General features: G+C 35.5%; 1 protein-coding gene across 1 annotated transcript in view; it reads right to left on the bottom strand.

Annotated features, from left to right (window-relative positions):
* The window catches only part of LRRIQ3 (leucine rich repeats and IQ motif containing 3), a 191,969-nt gene that overhangs the window by 103,814 nt on the left and 61,512 nt on the right, over positions 1–26,643 (bottom strand). The gene's annotated exons all lie outside the window — the stretch shown is intronic.

Genomic DNA, 26,643 nt, shown 5'->3' with positions numbered 1-26,643 from the left:
AACTGAGCCACCCAGGCACGCCTATATTTTATGATTCTAAAGTTTTGCCAGCATGCCAGATGGCAGCTTTTTTTTTCTTTTTAACGGAATGTAAAATACTTTGTAATATGGAGGTTTCCATGGTAAAGGCATTTCCTTTAACAGAATTATCCTAAAAGAAGGAAGATTACTTTTTAAAATTATAAGATCTAGCTCCCTTGCCAACCAAGTTTATCAGAATGATAGTGATTTTAATAAAAAATAGTAAACTGTGGAATCACAGGAATCTTAATAATTCTAAGAACTAACATTTGTAGAGTGCTGACTGCACCAATTACTGCTGAGCATTTAACAGATATGTCTCATTCCATCCCCACAACTGCCCCTACTTTGTGAGCCTCAAAGAAGAGCTAACTCACTCAAGGGCCAAGGGGTGGGGCACGGGCATCCAGGTCTCCCTACTCCTAGGTCAGAGTGCTTTTCATCCCACTGAGAGGTTTATCAGCACATCAGTAAGCATCTTCCCAGAGGAGTTATGGCACTCTAGGGGGAAGCATATCCTCAGTTTCAAGAATAAAGAATTGCACAGACATCTGAAAAGAATAGCTAATTTGATATATATTAGAAATGACAAAAAATCCTCAGGATTTTTGGTTATGTGGTTGACATTATTTCTTATTTTGAGGATTAATGAGTTCTAGCTATCTTCTCGCTTACCAGTCACAATTTTTGCTTTTACTTTTATTATTCTAGTCCTATTCTAAAGAGGCATGCTGGGAAGATTCTTCTTAGTCATTATTTTTCTTAATTATAAGTGCAAAATTTCCTTATCCTTCTTCATTCTTTCTCTTCTCTTCACCAACATTCAGCAGAAGCTAAGGCTGAAGTGGAAAAACACTTTAGTTCATTTTTATACTGCAACAGCATGAAACAGTTGGAAAAAGAAACTTTTAGAGTATTGTTTTCCAGTTCTCATCCTGGATCCTTATAACTTTATGCTAAAAGTACTAAATTAAATTTATTGTTTCCATTCTCCTCTTGTGTGGTTTCTAAAGAGAAGTCAGATCTAATTCTTATATTTGCTCCTCTATAGTAAGGTGTCTATATCCTCCGGCCTTTCTATGGGTTTTTTCTTTGTCTTGATTTTTCTGTAGTTTGAATACGATATGCTTAGGTGTAGGTTTTTTGGCATTTATCCTGCTTGGTATTCTGATCTTCCTGGATCTATGGTTTGGTGTCTGACATTACTTGGGAGAAATTATCCATTCTTCTTGTTTCAAGTATTTCTTCTGTTCCTGCCTTTCTTCTCCTTCTGGGATTCTCACTACATGTATGTTATACCTTTCTAGTTGTCCCACAGTTCTTGTATATTATATTGTAGTCTTTTTCAGTCTTATTTTGCTTTTCAGTTTTGAGGTTTATATTGAGATATCCTTAATCTCAGAGATTGTTTCCTCAGACATGTTTAGTCTTAAATACATAATACTAAATTATTTTGGCAAAATGTTGGGCACATTTTGTTCTTTGTAAAAATTTGCTTAGTCCACTACTGTTTTTCACTATTAAAGATTAAGCAGCATGCAAACTCAGTAGCAGTTTTATTTAATCCTGGAGAAAGTAAACTGAGAATAATAATCTAAAGGAAGAAGTTAATACTATTAAACTATTGCTTCTCAAGTTCTTATATTATTAAATGAGATAATGAGATCCATATATTCCTCAGGAATTGTTAAAGCTTCAGTTTAAGCCGATCTCCTGAAGGTATTCTTTGACCTTCCACAAACAAAATTAATTACATCTATTCCTAGTCTACCCCAAGGAAACGCTTCATTGTAGTGAGACTTCCTGACTTTTTAAAACAGACTGTCCTCGAATTAAGTAGTTAAAACCTATAGGTCACAGATATAAAGTTGGCTGTTACAGTAGCTTACATTTAAGCAGCATGTGTTACATGTGTTTTTAATTATATATTTTTAAAGATAATTGTTTCTGGAATGGCCACAAATGCTTGCTCATGGAAGTCAGAACTGTACTTACCTGAATACATAAGAGGAGGCAGATAATGGTGATCCTGCTATGATAGCTTAAGCTATCAGGGCATGCACCAAGGCCATGCTGATGTTTCCTGAATCCTGCTGGTAGATATGCTGTTCCTGCCCCAAGTGTAGGAAAACCCATCCACATGATGTTGGAATGTATCTAGCTACCTGTCTATGCCATTAGTCTGCTACTGAGTTTAATGAGGATAAAAAGAAGACAATAAAACTCACTTGTGTGTAAATGTAGAATCCTACTCATTTTGAAAGAAAACAAATATACAAAATATTTTGTTTCTTGCACTACTTCTGAAAATGGAAAACTAGTTTTTAAAAACACTAAAATAGCAGTCTATTTTCTATCCTGAGCTTCAATGGAATTAAGATATCTTGTAAAGCATTAGTACAATTAAAATTATTCTGCATAAACTCGAAATAAAGAGAATAAGTAATTCAAGTCTAATTCTGACAACTTAAGTAGAGCTATTATTCAATTCAGTAAGATGAACATGAGACCAGACGCAATCCATTGATATTAAATTACTAAAATTGTTTACCTAATCATAAAATGTTCTTGATCTTCTAGTAATATTCTAACAAAGATGATTTTAGGTTAGTAGAACCTAATAGTAGAAAAAAGTAGAATAGTAGAAATAGTAGAAAAAAGTACATGTGTGTTCCAAGATAGCAATAAACTAAATAAAGTACTTTTAAAGGTGCAAATTTTAGAATACATTGTCTTGAATATATATTTTGTCTTTACAGATTATAATTAATGATCCCCACCTTATATAAAGCTAGATATTATTTAAGTTGTCTATATTTGGCAAATTCAGCTTACCAAATTTTTTTCAAAAGAATTTGTACCTAAATTTATCATTTACAATAAGATTTACCTTGAAAAACACTTGCGCTACTGTTATCTTCTATATACCCAGTTTTTATGTAAATGTAAAAATGTAAAAAAACATTCTTCTTGGCTTACAAACCAGCCAGATTTGATTTTGCCTAGATATTTGCCAAACCCTGATCAGTATTACTTTGTAAAACATACATGTATGTACACACACACACACACACACACACACTCCCATTCTGCCTTAGAGACTTCTGGGGGAGAATGGAAAACAAGTACATATATACATATCTGGATATAGACACTTAAATACATACGCAAACTGGATTGTAAATGAAAGGCATATTATTTCCCTAGGATTCTATCAAGTGGTGGCAGAATAATAAAAATATCTTACTTAGCTCTGATCCATAAGATATGGACTTGAATCCTGTATCTCTAAGTTACTAGCTTTATAATCTCAGGCAAGTTATTTATAGGATTGTTAATAGGATTAAATGTGGTAGATTACATAAAATGTTTGGCACATTATGCCATACCAAAACTTGAATTCATGTCTGCTGACTTTCACTAACTGCCACCTTTGGGTAACATCCAAAAATTCATAGTAGTTAATATTTGGTTATACCCAATTTTATATTATTTTCTAATAACTGAAAAACAAGGTAGAAGGTAGTTTTTAATAAGAATTACCTAATGACTAATAAAATTTAAAAAACAAATTTGATTTGATGCTTTTAATCTCTAACCTTTCCATGTTTCTTTTTTTAAAAGAGATTTATTTATTTATTTAGAGAGAGAGAGACAGCGAGAGCAAGCATGTGAGGGGTAGAGGGAGAGAATCTTCAAGCAGACTCCCCTGAGCAGGGAACCCAATGTGGGGCTTGATACCATGACCCATGAGATCATGACCTGAGCCAAAACCAAGAGTCTGAAGCTCAACGGACTAAAACACCCAGGCACCTCTCCATGTTTCTTAAAGTATAAATAAAAAGAAAACAATTTTAAACTCTCTATATAAGACCTTTTCCTTTTTGATATACTCATTTTTTGATCAATCATCAAAAATTCTAAAATAACTGATGATAAATAAAAGTTTTAAGGTATTACTTAAACCCAGATAATTTGATATTTCATAATAAGTTGCTACAGGGCCATCATAGTAGAAATAATGATTTTATGTCAAAATGTTAGTCATTTCAGAAGAGCTTTCCAATATCCAACATAATGTCCAGAAAATAAAGTAAAAGTATCAAGAATCTTAAAAATTTAATAAAAATGCATACATATTTGATATACAAATAAAATATATATGATACAGATTTAACAAAATAAGCATTCTACTTTCAAGTGAATTAAGGTAACAAAATGCCTTTCTCAAGAAAAATTTGCTCAAAATTGGGCAACAGAAATTACCTTCATTTTATTTTTAGTGTTTCAGTAATTTCAACATTGAATAGGTGACAATGGCTATAATCACTAGCTAAAATACTGTACAAGTAGGGGTGCCTGGGTGGCTCAGTCGTTAAGCGTCTGCCTTCGGCTCAGGTCATGATCTCAGGGTCCTGGGATCGAGCCCTACATCGGGCTCCCTGCTCCGCGGGAAGCCTGCTTCTCCCTCTCCCCATCCCCCTGCTTGTGTTCCCTCTCTCGCTGTGTCTCTCTCTGTCAAATAAATAAATAAAATCTTTAAAAAAAAATAAAATAAAATAAAATAAAATACTGTACAAGTAGTAAAGCTTATTCTAACTTACAATTTAACTTACAATCCTTACAAATAAAGTAGAGGTGCCTGGGTAATTCAGTCAGTTAAGCGTCTGACTTCAGCTCAGGTCATGATCTCAGGGTCCTGGGATCAAGCCCGGATTTGGGGTGCCTTGCTAAGTGGGGAGTCTGCTTTTCCCTCTCCCTCTGTTCTCACCCCCAGTTTGTGCTCTCTCTCTTAAATAAATAAATATCTTTAAAAAAATAAAGTAAAATAATGAAATTATATATGATAGCTATACTTGAAATATTTTGCTAATTTTATAGCAGTTATAACTGAATTAAGCCCCTGCAGATAATTTGTTTACTATTCAATAATTCAACAAATATCCTCCTAATAAACATACTTATCAATTAATAGCTTTTGCCTTCAAGAAACAGAAAACCCCAAAGTTAAGGTAGCTTAAATAAAAATGAGAAGTTATTGCTTCCCAAAACTGAAAGATCCACGGGTAGGATTACAGGCATGGTTTGTTTGGGGCTAAGTCCCATTCCTCAGAGGGTCTCTGGCTCACTCTTTTCGCATATGTCAATTCTCCCCTCAAGCAGGCATCTCCTATGTTACAAAAATGGGTAAAAAATGAGTATAGCAATAATTCAGAAGAAGGAAAATAGATGATACATGATTACCAAACCCTGTACCTCATGCTCACTTGAGCCAAACCCAAATTAATCCCCATGACCAGGTAACTGGTATAAACTGGCTAGTGTAAACCTCCCAATCCTTCTGGCAAGAGACATAAATTTTTTCTGACTGGCTCATAACAATCTGGTCCAATCCCTAAATCTGGGTGTTTGCTTTATCCTACACCTCACAACAATAAGGGGTTAAATAGATATTACTGATACAACAAAAATGTCTATTAAAATTTATCTCTTTGGATATCAACATCAATATCACTTTCCGTCTCATACATACATCTGCAAAATTGGCAATTTCTAAGCCGAAGGCAGACGCTTAACCATCTGAGCCACCCAGGCGCCCTAAAATTGGCAATTTCTAGGTGAAGCATATGTGGCCCTATGTCAAAAGGAGAGAATCCAAAAATACACCTAAATGTAGGTTTAAGTTCAGGATCTATGGTAATTCCTCATTCAAGAAACCTGGATAAATATGAATTATCCATCCCCAGCCTACCTATGAATACATAAATGTAGATTAAAAAGCAGAATGACTACAGAGATATACAAAGTGTACACTGGAACACAACACATATCACATCCTGCCAAACAAAAATAGATGGGACTTCCCGCCTGGGCAGTAGAGTGAGTTGTCTGGTCAGTGAACCTATGAGCACTTCATTGGACTTTCTTGGAGTCATTCCCTTGTATATACTATTCCCTCCCTGAGTAGAACAGTTGTAAGGATGTCCGTCTGGAAAATGTTTCTGTAGCAGAAGACTATGTCCTGAGAATATAGAATAGGGCTGAATGAATGAATGTTCCAAAGGGCTTAAGAAAATCATCATTTTTAGAGAAGCTTTAGATTTATCTGGCCACTCAGTTCCTCTAAACACTTAGTAAGCAATCTGTATTTTTACTGGCCACCCCATAAAACAGGCAAACCTTTTAAAAGTAAAAATATTTAAAAAATCTTTCTCCCAGCATGAAGACATTATGCTCTGCCCTCCCTACAGGACTCAGCTTAGTGACTTACATCTTCATTTGGGCTCTTACTGGGCTTCCACTAATACTTCTTTATGGTCCTATCACTGAATCAGAGGCTTTCTCTTCTTTGTGACGCTTACGATCCCTTACGTCAGGCAGAGAATACTTAATAGTAGGTATTAATTTTTTCTAGTAGCTTACCTTTCCATCTTTCCAAATCCTAACTTTACTTTGGGGTATATAAATCATCTTTTCTACTTCACAGACTCCCAAATTAACAAACATTTCATCAAACTGAATTATAATCAGTTATAATTTATAAATCATTATAGATTTGCCCTTTTTAGCAAAGTCATATCTTCTCTTCTCACTGCTTTCACTCATACCCATTTCAAGCTAATTATGTGTCCTTCCTAAAATAATCTACTAGAGACCATAAGTGAAGTAATCAAAATACATCAACATCTGGCATTTTTCCTAATAATCTCCCTAACTTCATACTTCTGTAGGCAAAAGCCAATGTATAATATAAATAAACAGTTTAATCAACTCTTTCTTAACTATATAAAAATGATTACCAACATCCTCACCCAGGATAAAAGGTTCTCCTTCGTGACTCTCTCTTCTCTACCTCAATATATAGATTTCACACTTTGAAGTCTATTCTTTATAGTATCCACTTCTTCTTAAAGCTCAAACTGGTTTAAATATCAAAAGAGTAAGTTCAGGTTAGGGTAAGATTCAGGGTTCATGACCTGAGCTGAAATTAAGAGTCAGATGTTTAACCAACTCGAGCCACCCAGGGGCCCCTATGTAATTTTTTATTCTTGAACCTTATCCACTATACAATATGTCACAATAGTTGGTTAGCATTGTAGAATGATCAATAATTTGTTATTTGTGTGAGTTTATTTTAATATTATTAAGAAACATATATATAATATATAAAAATGGATGTTTGCTAAGAGCATTTTTAACTGGAGTGTAAAGACATAAAAATGTGGCTATTCTCTTTCTCATAAACATATACCTTAATTCAGAACCCTAGATCAATTTCTTTAATCAACTTTAATCATGTCCCACTTCATGAAAACCCAAGGTAGAAGTTTAATTGCCTAAAGTGTGACTGACTAAATACCCTGACCAATCTTCATGCTAAAAACATGAAAAAAATATGGATAAAGTATAATGCATGGGTAAGGACAAATATGTATATTCCTTAGAATCTAAACCCAATTAAAGCAGCAGGTCAAAGAGATAAGCAGGGTCTCTGAATCCAGCTTTCAACCTTAGGACAATTACTTCACTCAGATAATCTTGACCTTTGGTATTATGGATAGCCTTGAGTATACATGCAGAGGAGAGTGTAAGGTCTCATCAGGATGGGTATTACACAGGGAAATCTCCCCAAAATCTAGGATCAAATGGAATGCACCTCCAGTATAAAGGTGAATTATAATAACCACTGACATCACTATTTTCCTCACTCTACAAATTGTCAGAGGAAGAAAATTGCTTTCTTGGACTTACCTTGTCCCTGGATGAAAGAAAGCTCATAATACACCAAGTATAGATACTGAATAAGCAAGTGTGAGACATAGGCAAAATTCATAAGATGTGTTAAGTATAGATAGTAAGTAAGCTAGTAGCCTGAAAAACCCAATATACAGAAAAACAGGTGTATACAGATACTGGCTGATAGAAAGGATGAAATCAGAGTATTATTTATAGATAAAAAGATATAGGAGAATGAAATAACATCTTAAAAATTTCATAGAGCACTGATCACATTATCTCCAGATAGACAGCTGTGTTTCCCACCAAATCAAGCAACCATCAGGAACCTGATATGACCCCATGCATATGAGTGAAATCCTATTTGTCTTTCTTTGACTGACTTACTCTCTAGCTCCATCCATGTCGTTGCAAATGGCAAGATTTGATTCATTTTTATGGCTGATATATATACCATATCTTCCTTATCCATTCATCTGTTGACAGACACTTAGGCTGTTTCCATAGTTTGGCCATTGCAGATAATGCTGCTATAAATATTGGGTTGCATACATCCCTTTGAATTAGTATTTTTGTACTCCTTTTTTTATTATTATGTTCAATAGCCAGCATAGAGTACATCATTAGTCTTTGATGTAGTGTTCAATGATTCATTAGTTGCATATAATACCCAGTGCTCATCACCACACGTGCCCTCCTTAATACCCATCAACTGGTTACCCCATCCCCAGCCCCCTCCCTTCTCTAACCCTCAGCTTGATTCCCGGAGTCCAGAGTCTCTCATGGTTTGTCTCCCTCTCTGATTTCTTCCCATTCAGTTTTCCCTCCCTTCCCCTGTGGTCCTCCATGCTACTCCTTATGTTCCACATATGAGTGAAACCATATGATAATTGTCTGTCTCTGCTTGACTTACTTCACTTAGCATAATCCCCTCCAGTTCTATCCATGTTGATGCAAATGGTGGGTATTTATCCTTTCTGATGGCTGAGTAATATTCCATTGTATATATTGGGTAAATACCTCATAATGAAATTGCTGGATTGTAGGGTAGTTCTACTTTTAAATTTTTGAGGAACCTCCATACTGTTTTCTAGAGTGGCTGTACCCTTTTGCATTTATACCAACAGTGCATGACGGTTCCTTTTTCTCCACATCCTCACCAACAACATTTCTATTTGAATTTAGCCATTCCAATAGGTTTGAGATGAAATCTCATTGCACTTTTGATTTGCATTTCCCTGATGATGAGTGATGTTGAGCATCTTTTCATGCGCCATGCATATGTCTTCTTTGGAGAAATGTCCGTTCATATCTTCTGCCCATTTTTAGTTGTATTATTTGTTTTTTGGGTGTTGAGTTTTAGAAATTCTTTTTTTAAAAAAATATTTTATTTAGTTATTTGAGAGAGAGAGAGAGCAAACATGCACAAGCAGGGGGAGGGGCAGAGGGAGAGTGGGAAGCAGACTCCTTACCGAGCACAGAGCCCCACTTCAGGCTTGATCCCAGGACCCTGAGATCATGACCTGAGCCAGTCAAATGCTTAACCAAATGAGCCACCCAGGCACCCTACAATTTCTTTATATATTTTGGATAGTAAACCTTTACCAGATATGTCATTTGTAATTATCTTCTCCCATTCAGTAGATCGTCTTTTAGTTTTGTTGATTGTTTCCTTTGCTGTGTAGATTTTTATTTTGATGTGGTCTCAATAGCTTATTTTTGCTTGTTTCTCGTGCCTCAGGAGACATATCTAGAAAAATGTTGTTATGGCCAATGTTAGAGACATTACTACCTGAGCTCTCTTCTAGGATTTTTTATGGTTGCAGGTGTCACATTTAGGTCTTTAAGCCATTCTCAGTTTGTTTTTGTGTATGGTGTAAGAACATGGTCCAGTTTCATTCTTTTGCATGTAGGTGTCCAGTATTCCCACCATTGGTTGAAGAGACTTTTTCCCATTGCATATTCTTGCCTCTTTTGTTGAAGATTAATTGACCATATAATCGCAGGTTCATTTCTGGGCTTTCTATTCTGTTCCATTGATCTATGTGTCTAATTTGTGCCAGTTCCATACTGTCTTGATTAATTAGCTTTGTAGTATGACTCAAAATCTGGATTGTGATACTTCCAGCTCTGTTTTTAAAGATTGTTTTGGCTATTTGGAGTCTTTTGTGGTTTGATTTGGCTGTGGCATCTGTCACCCCATTTATCACCCAGGGTTCATTCAACTGAGCTAGCTGGCTAGGCAGGTGTCCCCTTCCTCCCATACTGCTCCATGTGCATCCCTCCCAAAGCTATATGCATGGTGGAGGATGATTTTCTCCAATAGAGGAGGACCATTTTTTAGTCAAGGGTGTATGAGTAGCTGTGTTCCCCTGCTAGAACCTCCAAACAAGCTCTCAACTAACCTTTTATGTGGGGGATCGGATTGTTGTTTAACTGGAAGAGTCCCAACTGTCAAGCTTTTCTCTTGAGATGGAGTTTCTCCCGAAAGAAGTATCTAATCTCCTTACTGGAGGGTAAAAGCCTTATTACTATTTGGTAGAGAAGGCAACTGGAACTCTCACAAAATTTTAACAAATTCCTACAATATTGTTATAATACAGCCCCACCATAAGTACTCCCTGGCCCCTAGGATAAGGATTTCTTAATCTAATCTCTCTAGAGAACAAGTGGAGAGGAGGGACTAAATGGAGAAGAGAGTGTCAGCTGCCCAGCAGTTCAGGATTTGGGTAGAAGAATTTAATTGATTCTAAAACTGAGATTCAATAAATGTTCTTATTTGCAGCATCACTTATGGCTCCACTTATAGAGGTTCTTAGCATCTTTAATTCCCAATAATTTCTGGGTTCTGCAGTATGAATCAGCCTTACTCTCGGGCTCCTATCAGGATAGGCTATATAGCAGAGGTTGGCAAACTTTTTCTTAAAGAGTTAGATAGTGAATATCTTAGATTCCTGAGCAGTATGATCTTTCCCAACTACTTAGTTTTATCATTGTAGCACCAAACGATGATAGCCAAAGCATAAAGGAATGGGTGTGGCTGTGCCCCAATAAAATTTATTTATAAAAACAGGCAATCATCCTGCAGGCCATAGTTTCAAGATCTCTAAGCTAAAGGTTTCTAAGGTCTACAAAGTTATTACAGACACCCACCTGCTTTCTAGTTTTCAAAATTTTGTTGTTCTCTTTCTCTTTGCCTCTTAACCTCTACCTTTCTAAGTCTTCTTAATATCAGGTTTAGTGGGATTTTGAGAATGAGTAGAGGAAAACTGAAGTACCAACATAATATAATTTTTCAAAGTATGTGTTCTTGAAGAAAAACTCCTAGAATTTTCATTAGGAATACACTGTAAATATAGATCAATTAGGAAAGAACTGACATCTTTACTACATTGATTCATTCAGTACAATGAAAATGATATATCCTTATATTTATTTTGATCTTGTTCTATCATTAATGCTTGGTAGTTTTCTTTTTAGAGGTAATTCATATCTTTCCTTACATGTATCCTTAGTATGTGATCTAAGATAGCCATGGAAGAAAAAAATAAAATAAAAAAGTATAGCCATGGAAGTACAGTGCTCACACCTCCTTGAAGAGAATGCACTATGGGGAGCACAACTGACTGACAGCCCAAGGTTCCACTTCTTTGGTTCCGCTGACTTTTTCTGCAAGGCTATCCCAGTCAATGCCTGAGAACATCAGGGTATTGTAATAGTGCTGGCCAATTTCTGCCTCATACACAATTCCTCTAATATTTACCTTCTATTCAGGGATTCCCCACTGGTCTGGCTTAGACTTTTTTCAGAGTTGTGTTGCTGAATTGCTTCCTATCCAGCCCCTTCTCTCTTTCCATTCCTGGGTGTCAGGTTCATATCTATTCTCATCCATTCCTACTCCTTTTAAGATATTTCTCCAAATAAATTTCTTGTACGTATCTTGTTTTTGTGTCTGCCTCTTGAAGAGCAAATGAACAAATGGTGGCTTTTTATACTATTATAAATGGTATCTTTAATTTCATTTTCAAATTTTTATTGTGTTTATATAAGTACCATTGATTTTTGTATTATGACTTTACTAGCTTACACATTCACAAACATGACATCTGTAGGAAATTAAAATTTTATTTGTTCCTTCCTAATCTTTTAACTTCCTTTTTTTGTCACTTTGTTTCACCATTACATGTTAAGAAAAACATGTCCACCATCACAATGTTAAATGAAAATGCTAACAGTTGACATCCTTTTTTGTTCCTGATCTCAGGGGGAATAATTCCAATATTTCACTATTAAGTGCTAACAAATGTGTTAAAAGATACCTATTATTAGATTAAGGAAGTGTCCTTCTCACCTTAAATGAGTGTTGAATTTGATCAACTGATTCTTGTGCAAACATTGAGAAGATTTGTATACAGGCAGTCCTCATTTTACAAGGTTCTATGTAAATGAAACCTAATGCATACCAGAGCTATAGCCTCACTTTGTACAATTCTATCATATATTATTTTATATTGCTAAGTAATAAATTCCACAACTTAGTGGCTGGTCTGGGCTCTTTTCAGGACAATTAAGGAAAAAAGTCTGCTTCTAAGCTGATTCAGGTAGTTGGTGGAACCCAATTTCTTACATAGGACTGAAGTCACCATTTTCTTGCTGATTATTGGTGAAGGGTCACTCCTAGCTAATAAAGGTTACTCCCAGGTCCTTTGCATGTGATCTCTGTATTCAAACCAGCAACAGTGCATCAAATCCTTTTTGTGCCTCAACTTTCTCTGATACCCTGTTCCACTACTAGCCAGAGAAAACTCTGTTTCTAAAGTGCTCATTTGATTAGGTTAGACCCACTTATATAATCTATATTAAAGCCAACTGATTAGTAAGAAACCTTAAGGACATCTGTAAAATACCTTTTGCCAGATAATATGACATAATCATGGGAGTAACACCAGGGAGCAAATGTCATATAAGCCATCTTGGAATTCTGACTATCACAAGTGATACAAGGTCAAATGAGATAAAATCTCAGTTACCTTGGAACCTTGCAAAATAATTTGCTCAAATAAGGTTATCTGTTAAAAATATGTACAAATTTCAGTTAACATAATGCTGGGCAAAGTGAGGAATGCCTGAGGTGTTCCCCCATATTCTGTTAATGTGATTAATTTTCTACTGTTAAACTAATCTTGTATTCTAGGAATAAACCTATGTTGGCTATAGAGTATTACCTTCTATATATCACTAGATATGATTTTCTAATATTTCATTTAAGATTTTTACATGTATATTCACAAGAATGGCCTACCATTACCTTTCTTGTAATGTCCTTGTCAGGTTTTGGTATTAATGCTATATTGACCTCTCAAAACATCATGGAAAGTATTGTCTCTAACTCTCTAGAAAACTTGCATAAGATGGTATATAATATTCTTTAAATGTACACAGCAATTCACCAGTAAAGTTACCTAGAACTAAAGTCTCTTTTGGGCAAGAACTTTAATCATGTATTCAATTTCTTTAATGTATATAGGACTATTCAGCATTTTTATTTCTTCTTGTGTCAATGTGAAAATTGTATTTCATCAAGAAATTTGTCCACTTCACCCAAATTATTTGGCATAAAGTTGTTCATTGTAACTCTTGAATGTCTGTGGGCCTGCAGCAATGTCTTCTTTTTCATTTTTTATCATCAAATTAATAGAAAGAAAGAGGAAGAGGAAGGGAACAGGGAAAAGGAAAGGAAGGGAAGGGAAGGGGAAGGAAGGGAAAAGAAAAGTTACACGACCCTAATCAACAGATGCAGAAAAAACATTGAACAAAATTCAACACCTCTTCAGGCTAAAAATTCACAGAAAACTAGGAATAAAGAAGAAATCCCTCAACTTAATAAACAATATCTACCGGGTGCCTGGGTGGCTCAGTCGTTAAGCATCTGCCTTTGGCTCAGGTCATGATCCCAGGGTCCTGGGATCGAGCCCCGCATCAGGCTCCCTGCTCAGTGAGAAGCCTGCTTCTCCCTCTCCCACTCCCCCTGCTTGTGTTCCCTCTCTCCTGTCTCTCTCTCTCTAATAAACAAATAAAATCTTTAAAAAAAATAAACAATATCTACTTTATAGCTAATATCATACTTAAAAGTACAAAACTAGAAGTTTTCCCACTAAGATGAAGTCTAAGGCAAGGATGTCCTCTCACCACTCCTTTTCAACATTTGTACTGGAAGTTCTAGCTAATGCAACAAGACAAGAAAAGAAAATTGAAGGTATACAGATTGAGGAAGAAGGAAAAAAGTGCCTCTGTTTCCAAATGATGGCCTATGTAGAAAACCTGAAAGAATTGACAAAACAAACAAACAAACAAAAAAAAAAACACCCTCCTGACACTAACAAGCAATTATAGCAAGGTTGAAAGATATAAGCTTAATGCACAAAACTCATTCACCTTCTGATATACCAACAATGAAAAAGTAAAGCAAAATATTATACATTAGCACCCATGAAAATGAAATATTTCAGTTCAAATCTAACAAATAGGTACAAGATCTATTTGAGGAAAACTACATACAATCTTCTGATGAACAAAATCAAAGAAGAAAATAAATAAATGAGAGATTTAATGTTTTATACATAGGAAAATTCACTATTGTCAAGATTTCAGTTCATCCTAACTTATCTATAGATTCAATGCAAACTCAATCAAAATCCCAGAAGATTATTTTGTGGATATCTAAAAACTGATTCTAAAGTTTCCACTGACAGGCAGAAAACCCAGACTCAGTAACACAATGTTGAAGAACAAAATTAAAGGACCAACACTATCCAATTTCAAGACTACTATAAAGCTACAGTAATCAAGACAGGAAAAGAACAGATAAATAAATCAATGGAACAGAATAGAGTGCTCAGAAATAGACATACATAAATACAGTCAACTAATCTTTGACAAAGGAGCAAAGGCAATACAATGGAACAAAGATAGCCTTTTTAAGAAATGATGCTGGAACATCCGTTTGCAAAAAATAAATAAATGAATCTAGTACAAACCTTATTTGAAGTTTTGAGGAATATAACTCAAAATGGATCTATAACCTGAACGTAAAATGCAAAACTATAAAACTCTTACTAGATATAACAGTGAAGAAAACCTAGATGACCTTGGGTATGGCAATGCCTTTTTAGCTAAGACACCAAAGACACAATCCATGAAAGAATAAATTGATAAGCTTGTTAAAAATTTCTGCTCTGCAAAAGACAAAGACAAGAGAATGAGAAGACAAGTTACAGACTAGGAGAAACTATTTGCAAAAGACATACCTGATAAAGGACTGTTTCCAAAATTAGCAAAGAATTCTTAAAATTCAACAATAAGAATGTAGTTTTAAAAAGGGCCAGATATGTTAAGAGATACCTCACCAAAGAAGGTATACAGATGGAAAATAAACATATGAAAAAATGTTCTACATCATATACAAATCAGTAAAATGCAAATTAAAATAACAAGAAGATACCACTATACATCTATTAGAATAGCCAAAATCTGTAACAATGATAACACCAAATGATGGAGAGGAAGTGAGGCATCAGAAATTCTCATTCGTTGCTGGTGGGTATTCAAAATGGTACAGCCACTTTGGAAAACAGTTTGGCAGTTTCTTATAAAACTAAACAAACCCCTAGTATACAATCCTGCAATCATGCTCCTTGGTATTTATCCAAAGGTGTTGAAAACTTAGGTCCACACAAAAACCTGCACATGGATGTTTATAGCAGCTTTATTCATAGTTGTCAAAATTGGAAGTAACCAAGATGTTCTCCAGAAGGGGACTGGATAAAGAAAGAGGTATATCCAGACAATGGAATATTATTCAGTTCTAAAAACAAATGAGTTTATTAAGTAATGAAAATACATGGAGAAACCTTAAATGCATGTCACTAAGTGAAAGAAGTCAATTTGAAATATCTACATAGTGTATGATTGCAACTATAGATATTCTGGAATAGGTAAAACTATGGAGACAATAAAAAAATAGTGGTTGCCAGGGGTTAGAGATGGGAAGAGGAATAAATAGGCAGAGTACAGAGGACTTTTGGAGGCAGAAAAAATGTACTATATAAGTGAATAATGATGATACATGCCATTATACATGTGTCCAACCCATAGAATACATAACACAAAGAGTGTATTATAATATAAACTATAGACTTTGGGTAATCACTATGTGTCAATGTAAGTTCATCAACTTTAACAAAAGTACCACTCTGGTGGGGAATGTTTGTAATGGAAGAGGCTATAAATGGGTAGAGGCTGGGAGTATATTAGAAATCTCTATACGTACTATTTAATATTGATGAATAATTTAAACTGCTCTAAAATAAAGTCTTATTTTAAAAAAATGAACTAAAAGGTATCAAGAAAATGATAAAAGGCATACAAGACCACATGAACTAGAAGTAGATAAGTTTAGAAATGCAATGATGGGACTCAGAAAAGAACCAGAATTTTAAAACTCATTTTAGAAATAAATGTTAAACTGGAAGGAGCATAATGAACAGAACAGAAAATGCCCTAAGAGAAAAAGAAGATGAAAATAGATATTTTAAAATTAAAAAGAAATAAAGTCATTAGAAAAGGAACTAATAATACACTATGATAACACTAAGTATCTATTCAACAATTATTTTAAATACATATCTCCAGGGCGCCTGGGTGGCTCAGTTGGTTAAGCGACTGCCTTCAGCTCAGGTCATGATCCTGGAGTCCCTGGATGGAGTCCCGCATCGGGCTCCCTGCTCGGCAGGGAGCCTGCTTCTCCCTCTGACCCTCCCCCCTCTCATGTGCTCTCTGTCTCTCTCATTCTCTGTCTCAAATAAATAAATAAAATCTTTAAAAAATAAAAATAAATAAATAAATAAATAAATACATATCTCCAACCTAAAAACAAAAAAACAAATTTTAACTTTATTAAATATGCTTGCAGTTGATAGTAGTTTATGTATAGCAATTCTAAACTATTTTGTGTCTATTAGAATTAAGCTAATGAGTAAAATTATTGATAATGTTGGCAACAAAAATTCACATGGTAGAAGAAGTGAAGTACAATGTAGAATGAAGAAAGGCAGTGCAGAACCACCTGTGTTGGATTAGCATTAAAGGTATCAACATGAATTCATGATATAAAAAATAAACCATTTTATATCCAGTCTGCCAAAATGGCCTAGGAACCATGACACTGTAGTAGCAATGAACACATCCAATTCCCAGATACTGGTCTCCAAACACAATTCCCTACTAAAAAGACTAGGTCTCTTAAGAAAATATTATAGGAAGAAAAATAAGAAGAACACAGAATTTGGGATATGTTAAACAACAGAGCTTGACATTTGCAAATTTCCAAACACAGTTTCATTTCTCTACAACTAACCACAAATATCCAACACATAACAACTGTCTGTCATTGGATACATATCCTAACCTCTCAACCAAGTTTAAATTCTTAATGCTTCATCTATAAAATAGAAAATACAGGACAAATTTAAAAGCTCTGCTGTATTAAATGATATAAAGTGGACTGAAGTATGCAATATAGTACTTTACATATACTACACATTCATTAAGTGTTTCCTATTTTTTCCATTATTTTATCTTTTTTACATCCCCCTGATGCAGCCAATAATCCTCCCTATTACCTCAATATAGCTGCCCTTACTTAGATTTAATAGGCTTCCAACCTGATCATAACATTTCATTCTAAGAATAAAAATGTACCTCCCTGAGACTTCTGGGGAAGATGGTGAAGTAAGAGGATCCTAGGTTCACCTCATCCCATGCACATCAAGAAAACACCCGTATTAATATAAATAACCCAGAAAACAACCTAAAGATTGGCAGAACAAACTCTCTACAGCTAAATGTAGAGAAGTGGCTACATAGGAGAGGGTAGGAAGGGAACAGATGTGCTTGGGAGCCAAACTGACATACAGGGCAATACAAGCAAGGGAGGGATGCCACCATTTCCCCTTCCCACTCCACACTCTAGATACAGGGACACTTGTGAGAACCAATGCAGCCTGAACACTTTCCACCTAGCTTGCTAACAGTGTGCTCTGCCCCGGCACTCTTCTGCAGACCCACCCCTGAAGGAATTTTCTGAGGAGGCTGTAGGTCCCCTCCCAAAGCAGACTAGCTGGGACCTTGCTAACACTGCATATTTCACCCCCACACTCTCCTGCAGACCCTCTATATCCAAGACACCCTTGGCAAAAGTACTCAAAGCAGTGCCACAACTGTGGCAAGCAAACCTGACAGGGGTTAGCACTACCTTAAAGTGACTCCTGCCTCAGGGAGAGGGGAAGAAAACCACACACACCAATTCGACTACATCCTCAGCAGTGGGCTGGGAGCAGACATCTGGTCTGACTGCAGGCTCCACTCACCAATGGAAGCTTCTCAGGGGACAACACAGGGAAAGTGCCCTGCAGTTCAGTGCTCGCACAGCTCTGGCAAATCCCTGGTCTGACTCAACTCAAGCCCTAGATGGCCTCAGACTGGCCCAAACAACACAGGGACCAAATCCTGCCCCAAACAGGCAAACAGAGCCTTTGCAGATAACTGAACTGAAGGCAAATGAGGGTCAGACACAACAGTAGGATGCATACAACACGCATAGGAGACATTCTGGAAGTGCCAAGTTCTAGAGAACAGGGGACATTGCACTGGAGAGTACTATAGGACCTCTTCTTCATAAAGCCTCTACTTTCAAAACCAGGAGATGTGGCTGACTTTCCTAACACATAGAAATAGACACAGAGGGTTAGAGGAAATGAGGAGATAAAGGAATATGACCCAAATGAAAGAACGGGACAAATCACAGTAGAAGAGCTAAATGAAATGGAGGTAAGCAATATTCTTAATAGAGAATTTAAAGTAATGGTCATAAAAGATACTCACTGGACTTGAGAAGAGAGTGGAGGACCTCAGTGAGACCCTCAATAAAGAGATAGAAAACAAACAAACAAAAAAAAACTAATCAGAAATGAAGAACTCAGTAACTGAAATTAAAAATACACTACATGGAAGAAATACTGGACTAGGGGAAGCAGAGGAAAGGATCAGCAACTTGGAGGACAGAGTAATGGAAAGCCAACAAGCTGAACAGGAGAGAGGGAAAAATAATAAAAAATTAAAATAAACTAAGGGAATTCAGGAACACCAACAAGTATAATAACATTCACATTATAGGGATCCCAGAAGGAGAAGATAAAGAAAAGGGGGTAGAAAATTTATTTGAAGAAATAGCTGAAAACTTCCCAAATCTGGAGAAGGAAACAGAAATCCACATCCAGGAGGCACAGACAGCCCCCAACAAAATCAACTCAAAGAGGTTCATATATAGTAATTAAAGTGGCAAAAAGTAGCAATAAAGACAGAATTTTAAAAGTAGCAAGAGAAAAAAAATAGTTACATACAAAGGAAATCCCATAAGGCTATTAGCCTTTTTTTCAGCAAAAATTTTGCAGGCCAGAATAGAGTCACATGAAAGAAAAAAAAATCTGCAACAACGAATACTCTATCCAGGAAGGCTATCATTCAAAATAGAAAGAGAGAGAAAGAGTATCTCAGGCAAACAAAAGTTAAATTCATCACCACTAAACAGCCTTATATGAAATGTTAAAGGGCACTCTTTGAGTGGAAAGGAAAGACCATAAGCAGGAGTAAGAAAAGTAGGAAGCACAAAAGCAGTAAAATTAACTCCATCTATAAAAATCAGTCAAGGGGTTCACAAAATAAAAGGATGTAAAGTAAGACAACATATACATTAAAAGTTGGAGTGGGGAGGAGCAAAAATTTAGTCCTTTTATTTTTTTTTTTTTTTAAGATTTTATTTATTTATTTGGCAGAGAGAGAGAGAGCACAAGTAGGCAGAGAGGCAGGCAGAGGAAGAGGGAGAAGCAGGCTCTCCACTGAGCAGGGAGCCCGATGCGGGACTCAATCCCAGAACCCTGGGATCATGACCGAGCTGAAGGCATCCACTTAACCGACTGAGCCATCCAGGCATCCCAAATTTAGTCCTTTTAGAATGGGTTCAAACTTAAGTAACCATCAACTTAACATACCCTGCTATATGCATAAGATGTTACATATAAACCTAATGGTAACTACAAATCAAAAACTGGTAATAGATATGCAAAAAATAAAGACAAAGGAATCCAGAATCATCACTAAGAAAGCCAACCAACTAAGATAAGAGAGGAAGAGAAGAAAGGAACAGAGAAGAACTACAAAAACAACAGTGTAACAAGTAACAGAATGACAATAAGTACATACCTATCAAAAATTACTTTCAATGTAAATGGACTAAATACTCCAATCAAAAGAAACAGGGCGACAGAATGGATAAAAAAGACCCATCCATGTGTTCATATCTATATCATTTTAGACCTATAGACACAGGCAGATTAGAAGTGAAGGGATGGAAAAGGATCCACTAGGTATTTAGGTTTATATATAACATCCATTCATGATAAAAACCCTCAACAAAGTAGGTTTAGAGAGAATATACCTCAACATAATAAATGCCATAAAAGAAAAACCCACAGCTAACATTATACTGAATGGTGATAAACTGACAGATTTCCTCCTAAGATCAGGAACAAGACAAGGATGCCACTCTCACCACTTTAATTCAACATAGTTGAATCAAACAAGAAACAAGAAAACTAAATAAAAGCCCTCCAAATTGGTAAGAAAGAGGTAAAACTTTCACTATTCACAGATAGCATGATATTATATATAGAAAACCCTAAAGACCACCAAAAATTAGATTAAAGACTACTAGAACTGATGAATAAATTCAGTAAGGTCACAGGACACAAAATCAATATACAGAAATCCACTGCATTCTATACACTAATAATGCAGTATAGAATGAGAAATTAAGAAAACAATATCACTTAAAATTGCACCAAAAATAATAATATATCCAGCAATAAACTTGAGGTAAAAGACCAGTACTCTGAAAACTGTAAAATGCTGACAAAAGAAATTGAAGATGATACAAACAAATGGAAAGATAATCCATACCCACGGATTGGGGAAACAAATATTGTTAAAATGTCCATACTACCCAAACTAATTTATGGATTTAATGCAATCCCTATCAAAATACCAACAGTATTTTTCACAGAACTAAAACAAACAACCCTAAAATTTGTATGGAACCACAGAAGACCCCAAATAGCCAGAGCAATCTTGAAAAAGAAGAACAATACTGGAAGAATCACAGTCTCAGATTTCAAGATACACTACAAAGTTGTACTAATCAAAACAGGATAGTACTGACACAGAAATAGACACAGGGATCAATGGAATAGAATGAATATCTCAGAAATAAGCCCACAATTATATGGTCAATTAATTTTCAACAAAGCAGTAATGCAGATATGCAATGGGAAAAAGACAGCCTCTTCAACAAATGGTGCTGGGAAAATTGGACAGTTACATGTAAAAGAATGAAACTGGACCACTTTCTTACACCAGACACAAAAATAAACTGAAAACTAAAGACCTAAATGTGAGACCTGCAACCATAAAAATCTTAGAAGAGAGCATAGGCAGCAGTATCTCTAACATTGGCCACAGAAACATTTTTCTAAATCTGTCTCCTGAGGCAAGGGAAACAAAAGCAAAAATAAACTCTTGGGACTTCATCAAAATAAAAGTCTTCTACACAGCAAAGGAAACCATCCACAAAACTAAAAGACAATCTGCTGAATGGGAGAAGATATTTGCAAGTGACATATCCAGTAAAGGTTCATTATCCAAAATATGTAAAGAACTTATAAAATTCAACACCAAAAAAACAAATAATCCAATTAAAAATGGGCAGAAGATATGAACAGACATTTCTCCAAAAAAGACATACAGATGGCCAACAGACACATGAAAAGATGCTCAACATCACTTATCATCAGGAAAATGCAAATAAAAACTACAATGAAATATCACCTCAAACCTGTCAGAATGGCTAAAATCAAAAACACAAGAAACAAGTGTTGGTGAAGATGTGGAGAAAAAAGAACCCTCATGCACTGTTGGTGGGAATGCAAACTAGTGCAGCCACTGTGGAAAACAGCTTGGAGGTTCCTCAAAAAATTAAAATTAGAATTACCATGTGATCCAGTAATCGCACTACTGGGTATTTACCCAAAGAGTATGAAACCACTAATCTGAAAAGACATATGCATCCCTAGCCAAATTATGAAAGCAACCCAAGTGTCTACTGATAAATGAATGGATAAAGTAAAAGTGGTGCGTGTATAAACACCACACACACACACACACACACACACAATTACTCATCCATAAAAAAGAACGAAATCTTGCCATCTACAACATGGATGGATCTAGAAGGCATAATGCTAAGTGAAATAAGTCAGTCAGAGAAAGACAAATACCATATGATTTCACTGGTATGTAGAATTTAAGAAACAAAACAAAGAATAAAAGAGACAAATCAAGAAACAGACTCTTAATATAGAGAACAAACTGATGGTTACCAGAGGGGGAGTTGAGTGGATGGGTGAAATAAGTGAAGGGGATTAAGAGTACACTTATAAGCAATGCGTAATTTGTAGAATGGTTGAATCACTATGTTGTGCACCTGAAACTGACTTAACACTGTTAATTATAATTAATTATAATTAACAATGTTAATTATACTGGAATTAAGATTTTTTAAAAAATTAAAAAGTGTACCTCCCTTGTACTGTTTCATCTATATTAGAAGTACCATCACTTTAAAAAATAATAACATTAATCCTAACAGTTTTCTAAATTTAGGCAATATATGATATCTCAAGTCTGTATATAAAATTTCAAGCAGTTTAAGCGAACAGTTTTCAAGCATGGTGCAAAGTATTTGGGTGTGGGGAGATACTTCTCATGGTTGGAAACAGACATATGAAAGGACTAATCATTTGTACTTTTAGGTTGGGGGAATCCATAGACACTCTCAGAGCAGCTTTATATGCTGCCCAGTTCCTTTCTAGTTTTCACTTTTCCATAGATGAATCCAGACATACTTTTCTGATTCTAGCTTCCACAATTTATTTATGTATTTATTAACTGAGCAAACTATGTTTTGAGCACCTAACATATGTCAAGCACTCTGTTATATACTAGAGATAGAGAATGTACAGTACATCTGGAGATAGAGATAATTATACAGACAACTGTAATACAGCATGGTATAAGTGCTCATGATGATGACAGTATGTTATGAACAATGTAGGGGCAAATATCCCAGCCATTTGTCCTAAGCAAACTGGGAGTAATTGGAGGATTTTAAGTTGTTGAATAAAATTAGATTTATATTTTTGAAAGATTACTATGTGTATGCTGTTGCAAATGTAATTAGAAGTTAACAAGAATCAAAAAAAAAAAAAAAAGAGTATGTTTCCCATGGAGTCAAATAATGCAGACAAAATGAGTTATAACAATAATAACGATATTTAAAATATAGCAGCTAATAAGAATGTGCTATGCTTTATATTCATGATTTTAATTCCCACAAGCAAAGAGTGAAATAAGTCCTGCTATTAGCCCCTGCTCTCTACCATTCAACATATGAGGAAAGTCGGGCTCAGAGCAGTTAAGTAATGGGTCTAATGGAACAGCATTTTAAAGAAAAAAATAATTCAAATCAGTCTGCCTTGAACCACTGTAATCAATTATTATTACTGATGTCTCTTTCCACAAAGCTCATTCAAATTCTGTTCACTCATGCTAAATTTTCAGAAATTATTTCCAAGCATAAGGTTCTTATCTCATGTTACATGAATATTAGAAGAAATCTTGATTCTAAGAGAAAAACTCAATCTCAAGGGCATAAACTAAAGACAAGTCCCTTTAATTAGATGTTTATTTCATGTAAAATACATACTAAATTTAAATGGAACATATGAGATAGAAATAATATTTTAAATAAATATACACCTGTCCAGTAACTGCCTGAAAATTTCCCACATCTTTTATTCCAAATCATTTTATGTGCCCTAACTTGTGAGACCACTCTCTCTTTCACTTTGACCTTGGTTAGAAAAGCCAAGAAAAGTCTCTTCCTCAGAAGTTGCAGGTACTATATTATGGTCAGTTTTGCTACTTGTCCCTCTTACTCACTTCTCTTTATCAGGGCTATTGCAATCTGTGATTTAGCACATGCAGGCTAATGCAAGAGAACATTTTCTTGGCCTAACCACAGAATGTTGAATATCATTTCAGTGAAACTTCCTAATCTTGCTTTCTCAGGGAATGCCCATTGCCCAACTCTAGATCTATTTAATCCTACCTATATTTCAGGGCCAAATCTCATTTCTGTCTTCTGAACTCTGCCATTTAGCAGTGGAGAATATACTATATGAGAATATTCATTCATTTTTTTCATGTTTGATGTTTGGCACAACTAATACAAATAAGTTGATGGCAGAGTTATCCTACCTTATCTCCCCAATTACAATGTTGAGAGATTCTTGCAAGATAAATTTTCTCTATTTGCAAATGCCAGCCATTGGAAAGGAATACAGGAAACAAAGAGAGAGGAAAAGACAACTAACCAAAGGATAAGTAGATTGATGTGGTAGCAGATATTTCAGCAAAATTATCTTCATATTCCCCCAAAATATGTAATCTTCACATATTTCGTGATTTATATTTCTACTGTATCCCATTATATAGTATACAGCTTATATTTCTTTTTAAAATTTTTTTATTCTTATGTTAATCCCCATACATTACATCATTAGTTTTTGATGTAGTGTTCCATGATTCATTGTTTGTTCATAACATCCAGTGCTCCATGCAGAATATGCCCTCCTCAATACCCATCACCAGGCTAACCCATCCTCCCAGCCCCCTCCCCTCTAGAACCCTCAGTTTGTTTTTCAGAGTCCATCGTCTCTCATGGTTCGTCTACCCCTCCGATTTCCCCCCTTCATTCTTCCCCTCCTCCTACCTTCTTCTTCTTCTTTTTTTTTTTTCTTAACATATATTGCATTATTTGTTTCAGAGGTACAGATCTGAGATTCAACAGTCTTGCACAATTCACAATGCTTACCAGAGCACATACCCTCCTCAGTGTCTATCACCCAGTCACCCCATCCCTCCCACCCCAGCCCCCACTCCAGCAACCCTCATTTGTTTCCTGCGATTAAGAATTCCTCATATCAGTGAGGTCATATGATACACGTCTTTCTCTGTTTGACTTATTTCGCTCAACATAATACCCTCCAGTTCCATCCACGTCGTTGCAAATGGCAAGATCTCATTCCTTTTGATGGCTGCATAATATTCCATTGTATATATATACCACTTCTTCTTTATCCATTCATCTGTCGATGGACATCTTGGCTCTTTCCACAGTTTGGCTATTGTGGACATTGCTGCTATAAACATCGGGGTGCACGTATCCTTTTGGATCCCTACTTTTGTATCTTTGGGGTAAATACCCAGTAGTGCAATTGCTGGATCGTATGGTAGCTCTATTTTCAACTTTTTGAGGAACCTCCATACTGTTTTCCAGAGTGGCTGCACTAGCTTGCATTCCCACCAACAGTGTAGGAGGGTTCCCCTTTCTCTGCATCCCCGCCAACATCTGTCGTTTCCTGACTTGTTAATTTTAGCCATTCTGACTGGTGTGAGGTGGTATCTCATTGAGGTTTTGATTTGGATTTCCCTGATGCCGAGCGATATTGAGCACTTTTTCATGTGTCTGTTGGCCATTTGGATGTCTTCTTTGGGAAAATGTCTGTTCATGTCTTCTGCCCACTTCTTGATTGGATTCTTTGTTCTTTGGGTGTTGAGTTTGATGAGTTCTTTATAGATTTTGGATACTAGCCCTTTATCTGATATGTCATTTGCAAATATCTTCTCCCATTCTTTCGGTTGTCTTTTGGTTTTATTGACTGTTTCCTTTGCTTTGCAAAAGCTTTTTATCTTGATGAAGTCCCAATAGTTCATTTTTGCCCTTGCTTCCCTTGCCTTTGGCGATGTTTCTAGGAAGAAGTTGCTTCGGCTGAGGTCAAAGAGGTTGCTGCCTGTGTTCTCCTTTAGGATTTTGATGGACTCCTGTCTCACATTGAGGTCTTTCAACCATTTGGAGTCTATTTTTGTGTGTGGTGTAAGGAAATGGTCCAGTTTCATTCTTCTGCATGTGGCTATCCAATTTTCCCAACACCATTTGTTGAAGAGACTGTCTTTGTTCCATTGGACATTCTTTCCTGCTTTGTCAAAGATGAGTTGACCATAGAGTTGAGGGTCCATTTCTGGGCTCTCTATTCTGTTCCATTGATCTATGTGTCTGTTTTTGTGCCAGTACCATACTGTCTTGTTGATGACAGCTTTGTAATAGAGCTTAAAGTCCAGAATTGTGATGCCACTGGCTTTGCTTTTCTTTTTCAACATTCCTCTGGCTATGCGGGGTCTTTTCTGGTCCCATACAAATTTTAGGATTATTTGTTCCATTTCTTTGAAAAAAGTGGATGGTATTTTGATGGGGATACAGCTTATATTTCTATTACATCCCATTATATGAGAGAAATTCAATGTTTTCACTGATATTTTTAAGTTTAATAAAAGAAAATTATCTGCATTAAACAATGATTAATAAGAACTTTATTGATTAGCTATTTATATGGTGAATTTAAAATAAAAAATAAAAGCATTGATTTAAATTATGCTAAATATTATAATATTGCCATAGAGTATGTGGTATTTTCCCTAAAACTAGTTTAAATAGTCTATAAAATACCATTTTGATAGAGAATACAAAAATGTATATTATTGGAAATTTGCCTTATCACCAATTTTCTTATCTATTTTTAATATTCAAATAGTAAA

This window comes from Mirounga leonina, unplaced genomic scaffold, assembly GCF_011800145.1.
Source record: "Mirounga leonina isolate KUSES-001 unplaced genomic scaffold, KU_Mleo_1.0 Mir_173, whole genome shotgun sequence".
Taxonomy (NCBI): Eukaryota; Metazoa; Chordata; class Mammalia; order Carnivora; family Phocidae; genus Mirounga; species Mirounga leonina.
Note: the sequence above shows the minus strand (reverse complement) of the source record. Positions and strands in the feature narration are given on the sequence as shown.